The following is a 6,048-nucleotide window of genomic DNA, read 5'->3' on the forward strand; positions in this document are numbered from 1 at the left end:
AGGAGTGGTCCTTTCCTTCTGTGAGAGACAAGAAAGGAGATTCTTATCAGAGAGTATTACTTTAACTATTCATTATCCTTCTTGCAGGTCTTTCCAACACCAAAAAGAAATTTATATATTACTCTGGCGTGCTAATGCCTTGGTATCTCTGTTGCAAAGATGAACATATGCTGGTTTTGATGAATTAGTCGCTATTGATATTTAGGCAGTGTTTTATTAGACATTTAAACTGCAAATTGAATTACAATGAAATTGCTGTTCTGGAAGAAGTTATCAGATCTTCACAGCAGTATTTCCCATAGTTTGTGTGTTATTTGATAGTAGGAGGGGGGAGGATGCAGGATGGCTTCTGTGAGAAGCTGCCAGAAGCTTCCCTCATCTATGGGCATTGCCGGCCAGCTCCAAGACAGACCCACCACTGGCCAATGCTGAACCCATCAGCAATGGTGGTGGCTCCCCTGGGATAACAGATTTAAGAAGAGGGGAAAATTACTGCACAAAAGCAACTGCGGCCAGAGAAAGGAGTGAGAATGAGAGGAACAGCCCTGAAGACACCTGGGTAATTGCAGAAGAAGGGGCAGGAGGTGCTTCAGGAGCTGGAGATGAGATTCCCCTGCAGCCCATGTGCAGTCCATGGTGAGGCAGCTGTGCCCCTGCAGGCCACGGAGGCACACGGTGGAGCAGAGATCCACCTGCAGCCCCTGGAGGACCATGTGCCAGAGCAGGTGGATGCCCAAAGGGGCTGTGACCCCATGGGAAGCCCACACTGGAGCAGGGTCCTAGCTGGACCTGTGGCCCCATAAGGAGAGGAGCCCACACTGAAGCATCTTTGCTGGCAGGACTTGAGGCCATGAAGGGGACTCAAGCTGGATCAGCCTGTTCCTGATGCACTGCACCTCATGGAAGAGATCCACACTGGAGCAAGGGAAGACTGTGAGGAGTCCTCTTCCTGAGGAGGAGGGAGCTGCACAACATGTGATGAACTGATTGCTACTCCTATTACCTGTCCCCCTGTGCCACTGCAGGGAAGGTGTTTTAAGATTTAAATTTTATTTCTCATTATCCTACTTTGACTTGATTGGTAAAAAATTAAATTAATTTTCCCCGAGGTTAGTCTGTTTTGCCTGTGACTCACTTCCTGTCCTTGTCTTGATATGTAAACCTTTCCTTGTATTTTCCCTCCCATCTCCAGTTGAGGAGGGAAGTGGTAGAATACCTTTGGTGGGCACCTGGCATCCAGTCAGAGTAAACCCACCACTGAGTTTTATCTGACCTGTATATATGTTCAGGTACACGTGTACACACTTTCATTCTTTTGAAGTAAAAAATATATAACCCTGACTGATGATACAAAAATTGCAACATTTACCTGCTTATTATCTCACCTATGTGAACCTTTTTTAGTACATAATCTGAAAATACATCTTTCTTCTCAGATAAGAACTGATGCATTTAATGTGAAATGGAAGTGTAGTTACAGTTGGTTTAATAGGTTTTATTAAAGACAGCAAGTTACAAACTATTCCATTATCATTCACTCAATCAAGTCTAGTGAGATATTTCACTCAGAAAGATGAAAAAGAAAAGCTGAAAGCTCCTATTCCCTGTACAAGGGAAAGGATGAGGGATGGTGTGAACTCTCCTGATGAGTGACAGGCACACTGCTTAATGCACTACTAGAAGTCACTTGGGTACTATGGCAATGAAAGCTGCAAAAGAAGCCATGCAGAACAGCACAGTACCATGATTCAGTCTCACTGAATAACTTACATAAAGGTTAGCTCTATATTGTGCAATATATATAGGTGCACTTGTATTGCTCACTTGAAGACTAATGTAAACCTGTTCAGGAACAAAAAGAAATGGAAGCATTAACCTGTACTTTCAGGGAAACTTTCAAGGATTCATGGAATGATGTTTAGTTGCTCACCTTTAACCAAAGTCTTGTTACGTCAGCAGAATAGAGCGTACTAACAAAGGTACTACAGGACATGCCACATTCACAGTTTCCTGGCTTTCTATTCTGCATTGGGAACACTGTCAAAACCACTGTTGAATAAAACAGGAAAGGTGCAAGTCAGTGTAATTGTGTCATGGCTAAGCAGTGTCACTGCTGTGGGTGTGAGTCTCATTTCAAAAGAAAAGAGCAATGCTATACAGCAAGGGAATGCTGGTTTCTTGGAGGTGTGAAAGATGTGTAACCTGCCTGATGGAATTGTTTCCTACTGTGTACTACAGAACTCAAGGCTTGCTTTTAGAAAGCCTGAAAATTGAACCGTTCTACTTTTTATTAGTTCTCTTCATAACAAAAATGGAATAACCATTGTCAACTACTACTTCTAATCACATCTAATTTCTGTGATTAATCTTTGTCTAAATGTGAATAAGGACAGAATCCTGTTGTGCCAACCTAGAAACCTTCCCTATTCCTAAAATTCTTCCCTTGTATAGTCTCTTCTGGCCATGATCCAACATGCTGTTTCATGTTCAGATTACATATTTGGAAGAAATTCTTCACTATGAGAATGGTGAGGCACTGAAAAGGGTTGCCCAGAGAAGCTGTAGGTGTCCTATCCCTGGAAGTGTTCAAAGTGTGATTGGATGGGGCTCTGAGCAACCTGGTCTGGTGGAAGGTGTCCCTGCCCATAGAGGGGGTTGGAACTGGATTATCTTTTAATTACCCTTCCAACACAAACCGTTCTAAAATTTTATGGTTTGGCTCTCATACCTGTACTCCTTTTCCTGGGTACACTTACGAAACTGATGTGCCAATTTTAATCACTATCAAAAATTGCAGATGGGCTTTTTTTCTGCAAAGAGCTCAATGAGGAGTTGGGCTCAGATGACTAGTGAGCCCAACTAGTCATCTGAGGACTGGATCATAGAAACAGTAGGAACATGCTCAAAAATTGTACAAAATGTCTTGGCTAAGAAGACCCTGGGATGTTCAGGGGTCAGAGATACTGAAGGATTTTTGCACTGTAAGAGAGAGAGGAGAGAAGTAGGGTCTGCAATGAGATAGAACTGATTTAATGATGCATTCCTACATGGACATTTATATTCAGGACTCTAGTTTGTGGGGAGACAGATTTCTGGGAGCATCATTAGTGCTGGACTGCTAGTGATTCCTACCCATGTGTACACACACACGCCTTGCAGGATCCACTCAGCCATTATCCTTTCTTGCTCTCAGAAACATGCAGTTGTTCTCTACGCAGCTTCACACAAGATCTGTCATGCTACATTTGCCCTGGTTTACATGGTATAATTAATTATTGTCAATTAATTTTAAAATTTTGAAATGCACTGACACCCACTTGTACTGTGTCTACACTGTGAGAGTCAGTGAAATTGAAATATTGTCATTAAATCCATTTCAGTTTCATTGCACACAAATTTGTAGGTTTTGAATAAATACTGTGTTTTCAACCCAGTTTAAGGCTTATTGCTCAAAGATAAAGAACACTACTAGTCATCAAACCTCTTTCCCATTACAGATAATAAGATACTCCTTCTCTGTTACAAGTGAGTAGGAGGACATTTGAAGTCAAAACTAGATAGAATCAAGTGGAAAATGTCTTGCAAGTTTTCAAGGTAATGGAAAAGTATTTAACCTTCCAATTAGTAGAGTATGGAAAGGAATGTTGGACCAGAGATCATGTGTGTTGTGAAAAGCAAGACTAATTTGACAGAAATCAATAGACTTACAGCACAGGTGAGATCAAAATTACATTTTTCTTTTTTTTCTACCTTCTTTCATTATAGAAAGAAATAAAATATCTTCAATTTTCCCTTTTAATGAGTAACATAAGAGATTTTCAATGTCTGTTCCATGTTCATGCAAGACACTATATTAACTTCTGTGTCCTGCCCAAGTGATTCAAAGCATCTCTGTCACCTAAATTTATCACAGGAGTAAAGAATATGATACATACATACATACATACATACATACATATATACTTTGCAGAATCAGTATGTGGTGCTCATCTTGGATATTTGATATTTAGACCTACAAATAAACAAGTACCATAAATAGTGACAAATATATTAGAACTCTATAAAATAGGTTCTTAAACATTCAAACAACTATTGCTGATATGTTACCTTTACTGGCAAAGACATGTGTTTTAATAACAAGCTGTTTAACTTGACATGATCACCTACAGCCAGGACAACGATATGGTTCATAACAGCTGCCAAATTTTCTATTTCCTTTTAATTTTAAGTTTTCTTTGCAAATTGAAGATGTGAAGCTTCTAATAATGAGAAAAGAATGTTTTCTGGGTTTTATTCTGGTGAATACTAGAAATCTTGAGTCAGCCCTGTCAAGATTTGTCTCTATGTCATATTAAAAGATGACACCAGCAGTTACTCTGGTTCTCAAATCAAATATCATGCTTACTAATGATACTCATGTAACAGTTATCAGTTATCTGCCCAGAGTAACACTAGCAATTTGCTGCCTCCTTTGAGAAACAGATAAAACCACAAAATGTGAAAAATATGTTGAAAGGAAGCCAAGGGAAGAGATTTGTTATATTAAAAGCAGACTAACTGTAACAAGTACCTCCTGAATGTCTCACTGCTATGTCATGTTTAGAGACTGTTTAGAGACCCTGGCATGATGGATATTAGTGTCACCATTCTGCCTTCAAGGTGGAATTTATAATCATTGATATCCCACTGATTTCATCCTGCTGTATTAAAAATGATAACTCACAACAGTTTATCTGTCAAAGATATCTTTTATAAGTTATCTACAAATAATCTGTAATTTGCTATAGGCTTTCCTGCATTATTTGGTGTACAACAGTCCATCTGACTAATTCTCTGTTTCTTCTACATTCATACCTTCCATTATTTGTCATTCTCATATTTCTAGATTAGTAAGTGTTTGTTTGAATAACTATTTTGGAGAAAATTCCTGTAATCGCACATCAACAATTACATGTGTCTGACATCATTCAAGAAAAGACAATTACTATCCTTTACTTGCAATTATTTTCTTTTTTTTTTTTAAAAGATCCACCATGCATTTATAAAGAAGAAATAATATAGTAAAATTTGAATAATTATTTGCTTATCAAAACTTTAGAAAAAAACACACATAAACAGATTTCTGGGATGAAGTTTGTTTGTATTTCTTAATTGTTGAATTCTATGAACTAAATCATAAAATATATAATACATACTATATATAACATAGCTATATATATATCTTGAGAAAGAAAACAGGGCTGATGCAGAAAATATAAGACAACTCAATCTGTTACATAGTGAGCTTGTGAAAAACCATTTGACAAGTTCTACCCAATATTCTGGATAAGATAAAGTCTTTTATAAATATATTCTCCTTGTATATATCCTCCATCCAGTACTTTGAGCAGTGGTGGCATCTACCAGGACATGCTTCGACAATCAGTTTTACCCATCATGACTTCAGACCTCAGTGAGCAGTCCCTCTGTGTCCTGCCACCACATGGGTGGTGGTATTAATTAATTAAGCCTGGTATTACATTTTACCTCTGGTTTATGAAACTGAAATTGCACGTGGTAGCAGCGTACGGACTGTGATGTGGAGAATAGAAGACTTTCATGTTATTCCTTCCCTTCAGCTTTACATCATAACATTTCCATTCATGATCTCCCTTGGGAAATTTGTTAGTTTCTGTAGCAATTATCAAAGAAGGCAGGGTCTTATTCACCACAGTTATTCTTAAAGTGCTAGTCTTGCTTTCTAAAATTCAGATAAATATAAACTCCAGAATATGAGATGGTAAAATGTGTTAGGTGCTGCTGGTCTCTACAGAAGTGCTAGACTGGTACACTATTGGTTTGGGGCAAAAATGGCATTACTTCGGGACAGAAAACATGCAGCATCTCTGTAGATTTTACTTTTTGTTTGCTTGGAGTCATCATGTCTGTTTGTAATATTTCTCTGCTCATGGCATGACAGATCTAGCAATTAGTGCACCTCTGGGTGGCAAACCCCTGTGCTTTTATTCTGTGAGCACCAGCCTCGCTGTTTTGGGCATCCCTGAGATG

Source organism: Empidonax traillii, unplaced genomic scaffold (assembly GCF_003031625.1).
Source record: "Empidonax traillii isolate 1590-97213 ecotype Southwest subspecies unplaced genomic scaffold, ASM303162v1 scaffold706:size701851, whole genome shotgun sequence".
Classification (NCBI taxonomy): Eukaryota; Metazoa; Chordata; class Aves; order Passeriformes; family Tyrannidae; genus Empidonax; species Empidonax traillii.